The sequence below is a fragment of the Mobula birostris genome, chromosome 16 (genome assembly GCF_030028105.1).
Source record: "Mobula birostris isolate sMobBir1 chromosome 16, sMobBir1.hap1, whole genome shotgun sequence".
Classification (NCBI taxonomy): Eukaryota; Metazoa; Chordata; class Chondrichthyes; order Myliobatiformes; family Myliobatidae; genus Mobula; species Mobula birostris.
Genome location: NC_092385.1, coordinates 13,856,349 through 13,863,603, shown reverse-complemented (window position 1 = coordinate 13,863,603; position 7,255 = coordinate 13,856,349). Strand labels below are relative to the sequence as shown.

Genomic DNA, 7,255 nt, shown 5'->3' with positions numbered 1-7,255 from the left:
AGTTCTGTAATGAAGGACCCCCACACAGCCCATTACAACTCTTTAAACAAAGAATGCCAACGGCTCTACTCCCCTGCAAAACATTCCACTTCAAATATATATCCAATTTCCATTTGTGAGGAATTGCCATGTGATTGTTTAAGTAGAGGCTGGTTGCATTACTTTTGTCACTTTCCTCGGAGGAGTGGAGACAGTAAGAACAGAGTCAGTGTTAATCTACACTCAAAATGTAATGGAAGATTTCTAATCAACTCAACAACCTGCTTTTTTAATAACGAGCCTCCAGTACTTCCATGAATGCTGGAATAACACACCTCCATAATTATTTTTTTACTTCCTTTCAGGTAAGAATAATACCAGGAATTACCAGCAATAGTTCTTACATGTGGGAATGCAGGAAATCGTGAGAAGTTGGTGCTGCTGAATTGTTTCCTTATAAAAGGCTTCAATATTCTCCATCAAGTAAATGTCAGTTCAGAAAGCCTATAATTCCCAGTATCACGACTGTGAAAAGCTGACATATGAGAGCACGGTACCTCTCTCTCTCCCTCACATGTATGCTGCCTTCACAAAAGCAAGATTGCTTCACCTTCTGAAAGGTTGATAGACATTACTTCTGTATACAGACAGCCTGTCAACTCAAAATTGCTAACTATCTCTGTACCATTTTACTTCCAAAATGTTTCTCACAAACAGGTATTCTAATGTACCTCATTCAAGACAGTTGAATGGGATTACTTGTAGACATCTTATAACACTTCCTTGAGAGACTTCATCTGTAGAATTTGTCTTAATCTTGTTTTGACGTCTTTAGGTTTCCTGATTTATCTATAGGCACACATTGTGCTGGAAATACTTAATCAGTAAGCTGGTACTTGCAGAAAAAGAAAGCACTTTGAGTCAAACATGAAAAAGTTAACGTGATTTTTCTTCAGTTCTGATGAAGGGCCCTCAGCCCACAACGTCAACTGTTCGTTCCCATCCATAGATGCAGTCGTACCTATTGAGCTCCTCCAGCACATTGGGTGTGTTGCTCCAGATTTCCAGCATCTGCAGTCCCTCTTGTGCACATGATTTTTCTCTCCAATGATGCCGCTGAAACTCCCAAATATTTACAAAGTTTTTGACTTTTATGTCCTATTTCCTGCATCTGTACTCTTCTTATTTTTATTACCCACTGTCTAATTAAAAAGTTAATTACAATGAGCTCTTGTGCCCCACGTGTTTCCATTTAAGCAACAAATTATTTCTGAGATAAATGTTGTTCTAAGTATAAAATATTCTAAAACTGACCTTAGCTGCCAACTGTTACTTCTTCAACAATTCTAATAGTTGTGTTAAGAAAAGGTGTTCTATAATTAGCTAGAGATTTTCTACACTAAGCTTTAACCTCTGTAGACATTCCCGAATTATTTTTTATGCGACATCAGATTCCTGCAATAGATATTAAGCCAGTAGTTTCTAATGTTCTGTTTGTGAAAGATTGTTTATGGTGAAGACCTTGTCCTTTCTATTCCCTACAAACAATCCTTCAAGTAACGAGGTCCTCATTAATCAATCAATGCTAAGCTTAACCGATCCTTCTAACACATTACTCAGGCCTGCTATAGGATGCAGTTGTGTTACGATTGTCACTGTGATCATTGAAAAAAATATATGGAGTCATGTCATATAGTGCAGAGTGAAATAAGTTTTCAAATGACTCCTCATTTCAGTTCACTATTATTAGATACATATTATCTTAATTCATGAAAAGTCTTAGGCAGAAATATATAGCTAGGATGCCTATGACTTTTGCACAGTACTGAAGGACATTGAACCCAAGAGCACTACTTCACAAACACAAGAAAATCTGAAGATGCTGGAAATCCAAACCAACACACACAAAGTGCTGGAGGAATTCAGCAGTTGGCAGATAAGAGTAAACAGCTGACTTTTCGGGCCGAGGCCTTTCATCAGGACTGGAAAGGAAAGGAAGAGTCAGACAAAGAAGGTGGGGGGAGGGGAGGAAGAAGTACAAAGTGGAAAGTGATAGGTAAAACCAGGAGAGGGGGAGGATGCAAAGTAAAGAGCTGGGAAGTTGACTGGTCGGAGAAGGGAGAATCTAATAGGAGAGGACAGAAGACCATGGAACAAAGAGAAAGGGGAAGAGAACCAAAGGAAGGTGATGGACAGGTAAGAAGAGAAGATCTGAGAGGGAATCAATAATGGGGAATGGTGACGGACAGGAGGGGGGGCAATTGCCGGAAGTTCGAGAACTCAATGTTCATGCCATCAGCTTGAACATCAGCCAGCACTGCCTCACTACATTTTTAAAATTTTTGCACTGCTTATTAAACTTAACTATTTTATATATAAATATGTAAGTCACAGTTTTATTCTCTCCATTATTATGTATTGTAGTATACTGCTGCCACAAAGACAACAAGTTTCATAACATTTGCTGGTGACATTATATGCAACGCTGTTCATTCCTCTCTCTGTGATGCTGAGGCTGTGAGACTGCCCCCAGCTGCTGTGCTTCGTGTCTGTGAACGTTGCAGCGATTTGCCCCACTAATATGATAAACTGAACACTGAAACTTTGTGCCTTCTCCGGCTGCTCCAGGGATTTGAATCTAAGACTCAGTTTGGTTCAGAATGCTGTTGTTGTTGCTCGCTTCCATTGTTTGTGTGATTCATGTTTTTTTTCCCTCTTTCTCTACACGTTGGGTGTTGGTCTTTATATATATATTTTTTAAATTGGGTTCATGTGGGTTTCTTGCTTTGTGGCCGCCTGTAAGCAGACAAATCTCAAGGTATACCATTTATACATTCTTTGTTAATAAGCGTACTTTGAATCTTTGAATATTAAGCCTGATTCTGATTCTGTGAGAACCATTGGTTACAGTCTAGAACAGTTACAGCTCTAACATTCGCCTTCTGTCACATTTGCTGGCTACTGCTGCTCCCTTAGTTCATTCCAGTTTTAAAGTATTTGACTGTATTTCTGTAGATGAGTCATTCACGAAAAATGTACACAAACAGAATGGGCCAATGCATTTTTCATTCTAATCTGTTATTGTTCAGTCCCTAAAACAGAGCTAAACTGAATATGGATAGTAATAAACTTAACTATTTTACTTTCTTACGGCATGACAGCGACTATATTTCAATTGGAGTTTGAGGAGATGTGCTATGTCATCTAAAACACTCTTAAATTTTTACAGTGTACAGCAGAGAGCATTCTAACAGGTTGCATCAACAACTGGTGTGGGGGGCAGAGGACTGAAATAAGTTGCGGACAGTCGTAAACTTAGTCAGCTCCATCGTGGGCACTAGCCTCCATTGAATCCAAGGCTTCTTCAAGGAGCGATGCCTCAAAAAGGCAGCAACCATCAATAAGGACCCTCATCACCCATGTCTTGCCTTATTCTCATTGCTACCATCAGGAAGGAGGTACAGAAGCCTGAAGGCAAGACTCAACAATTTAGGAACAGCATTTACCCTTCTGCCATCTGATTTCTGAATGGACAATGAACACTGCCTCAAGACTTTCTTATTTCCATTTTTGCATTATTTATTTACTTTATCGATTTGCCATCATTCCCACAACCCTGATTGATAAGTTACTGAACCTGGGTCTCTGTACCTCCTTCTGCAATTGGATCCTCGACTTCCCAACCAGAAGACCACAGTCTGTGCGGATTGGTGATAACATATCCTCCTCGCTGACGATCAGCACTGGTGCACCTCAGGGATGTGTGCTTACCCCACTGCTCTACTCTCTCTATACCCATGACTGTGTGCCTAGGCATAGCTCAAATACCATCTATACATTTACTGATGATACAACCATTGTTGGTAGAATCTCAGATGGAGACAAGAGGGCGTACAGGAGTGAGATATACAAACTAAAGGAATGGTATCACAGCAACAACCTGGCACTCAACGTCAGTAAGACGGAAGAGCTGTTTGTGGACTTCAGGGAGGGTAAGATGAAGGAACACACACTAATTCTCAAAGGAGGATCAAAAGTGGAGAGAGTGAGCAGTTTCATGTTCCTGGGTTTCAAGATCTCTGAGGTCCAACATATCGATGCAGCTATAAAGAAGGCAGGACAGTGACTATACTTCATTAGGGGTTTGAAGAGATTCAGTATCTCAACAAATACACTCAAAAACTTCTATAGTTGTACCATGGAGAGCATTCTGACAGGCTGCATCACTGTCTGGTGTGGGGGGGGGGGGGATGCTGGACAGTTACCACTGGGGTCCGTGGTGGGACTGCTTTATTTCACGTTCTCTGTCAATGATTTGGATGGCTTTGTGGCTAAGTTTTCAGCTGATACAAAACTAGCTGGAGGGGCAGGTAGTGTTGAGGATACAGGGAGTCTGGAGAAAGACTTGGGCAGATCAGGAGAATGGGCAAAAAATGTGGCAGTTGGAAGTTGGGAAGTGTATGGTCATGTGCATTGGTAGAAGGAATAAAGGCATAGTCTACTTTAATAACGGGGAGAAAATTCAGAAATCAGAGGTGCAAAGGGACTTGGGAGTCTTTGTGCAGGATTCCCTAAAGATTAATTGCAGGTTGACTTGGTGGTAAAAAAGGTAAATACAATGTTAGCTTTCATTTCAGGAATTCTGGCACTTAAAAGCAAGGCTGTAATACTGATGTTTTATAAAGCATTAGTCAGATTGCACTTGGAGTGTTGTGAGCTGTTTGGGGCCCTTAGGGCACAGTGTCGGCATACACAAAGGTCCGTTTAGAACAGAAGAAGAAAAAGAGAAGAAAGCCCTTAACTCCAAGTGGAGTCATTGGGCTGCAGTCGTGATGGCATTTTTTTCAGCAGGCTTTTTTATTTTTAGGAGGCCAAGTTGCTAGCTCGACACTCAACCCAGCACAGATGGAAAGCGTGCAAGGGAGCCAGCTGGATTTGAACTCTGGAGCCTTCGCTCTGAAGTCCGGCACTGATGCCACTATGCCACCAGCAGGCCCCGTTTAGAACAGAGATGAGTAGGAGTTTCTTTGACCAGACAGTGGTGAATCTAAGAAATTCATTGCTACACTCAGCTGTGAAAGCTAAGTCATTGGGAATATTTAAAGTGGAGGTTAATAGGTTCTCAATTAGTAAGGGCGTCAAAGGTTATGGTAGAAGGCTGTAAAATGCGGTTGTGGCGATGATAAATCAGCCATGATGGAATGTTGGAGCAGACTCAATGGACCAAATGGTCTAGTTTTGCTCATATGTCTTGTGGTATTTTTATAGTCCAGAATTCTTTTAGTTCTTACCTCAGATCTCCAGTGTGTGCAATGTTTTGCTTTTGGATTTAAAACAATTTTTTTGTCTATTTTATTTTAGGTGCTACTTACCTGGACTGTCAACACATAGGAATATTTTCCCTCTCAATTTACAAGTGGTTTGTATATTCGTGATAGAATGTTATTCCTCTATGTCAATGTCTTAGAATTCATTACTGAGATAGTTGGGCAGAGCTAATGGATTTAGCATTGATTCACTGGCTTAGCTGTAATCCTCAAAGTGAAAGGACATAGGGAATGCACACAACATCGTGAGGAAACTTTCAAAATTCTTTCTGAGTCATAGGAAGATACCATCACTGAAATAAAAGATATTTTACTTAGCCAGCACAAATATATGCATATTGCATACAGATTTAATTTTCATGGGATTGTCAATCAATGTAATATTTTTGCAACAATATGCAGTGTATCCTTCCCTTCTCTCCCACTTACTGAAGCACAGTTTCTGCCGTTTGTTACAGATGAACGTCCATGAGCACAGAAATCTACTGCACAGAGGTACTGGAGACAACTGGAGGAGGAAACTAGAAGTCCATGAGTCAATCTTCATCAGGGTATCCGAGGAGGAAAGGGTCAGTAACTTTAAACTCCTTGACATTATCATTTCAAAGGATCTGTTGTGGGTCCAGGATGTAAGTGCCATTGAAAAGCAGGTAGAATTTACTGGAATGTTACCTGGGTTTCAGCACCTAAGTTACAGAGAAAGGTTGAACAAGTTTGGCCTTTATTCTTTGGAACATAGAAGGTTGAGGGGGGACTTGATAGAGGTATTTAAAATTATGAGGGGGTAGATAGAGTTGAAGTGGATAGGCTTTTTCCATTGAGAGTGGAGGAGATTCAAACAAGAGGACATGAGTTTTGAGTTAAAGGGCAAAAGTTTAGGGGTAACATGAGGAGGAACTTCTTTACTCAGAGAGTGGTAGCTATGTGGAATGAGCTTCCAGCAGAAGTGGTTGAGGCAGGTTCGATGTTGTCATTTAAAGTTAAATTGGTTTGCTATATGGACAGGAAAGGAATGGAGGGTTATGGGCTGAGTGCAGGTCAGTGGGACTAGATGAGAGTAAGAGTTTGGCACGGACTAGAAGGGTCGAGATGGCCTGTTTCAGTGCTGTAATTGTTATATGGTTATATGGTTATAGGTGCAACAGTGCCTCTACTTCCTTAGAAGTTTGCGAAGATTCGACGAATCATCTAAAGCCTTGACAAACTTCTATAGATGCATCGTGGAGAGTATACACTATACTCACTTTACACCGCACGTTGTTGCAGCAGTGCTGCCAGGATAATCAACGACACGACCCACCCAGCCAACACACTTTTCATCCCTCTTCCCTCCAGGAGAAGGCTCAGGAGCTTGAAGACTTGTACGGCCAGATTTAGGAACAGCTTCTTTCCGACTGTGATAAGATTGCTGAACAGATCCTGACCCGGATCTGGGCCATACCCTCCAAATATCTAGACCTGCCCCTCGGCTTTTTTGCACTACCTTACTTTCCAATTTTCTATTTTCTATTTATGATTTATAATTTAAAATTTTAACATTTACTAATTTTTACTATTTTTAATATTTAATATTTGTAATCCAGGGAGCAGGAAGCGATGAATGAAATATTGCTGTGATGATTGTACGTTCTAGTATCAATTGTTTGGCGACAATAAAGTATAACGTATAAAGTATACTAACTGGCTGCATCACAGCTGGGTGTGGAAACACCAGTGCCTTTGAATGGAAAAGCATACATAAGGTAGTAGGTACAGCCACGTAAATCCCTCTCTAACCCTGAGCACATCTGTAGGGAGCACTGTCACAGGAAAGCAGGATCCATCATTAAGGACACACACCACCCACCCAACCATCAAAGCCATGCTCTCTTCTCACTGCTGCCAACTGGGAGGAGGTATAGGAGCCTTAGGTTGCACACCAGCAGGTTCAGGAACAGTCATTACCACTC

The 7,255-nt window shown here is 41.0% G+C and overlaps 1 long non-coding RNA gene across 1 annotated transcript; it reads left to right on the top strand.

Moving 5' to 3' along the window:
• Positions 1-266: 266 nt before the first annotated feature.
• Positions 267-6,897, top strand: LOC140210832 (uncharacterized). The gene is made up of 4 exons (XR_011889303.1): positions 267-344; positions 5,341-5,398; positions 5,765-5,875; positions 6,443-6,897. It is a non-coding gene; the product is annotated as an uncharacterized lncRNA (long non-coding RNA).
• The last annotated feature ends 358 nt before the right edge of the window (positions 6,898-7,255 follow it).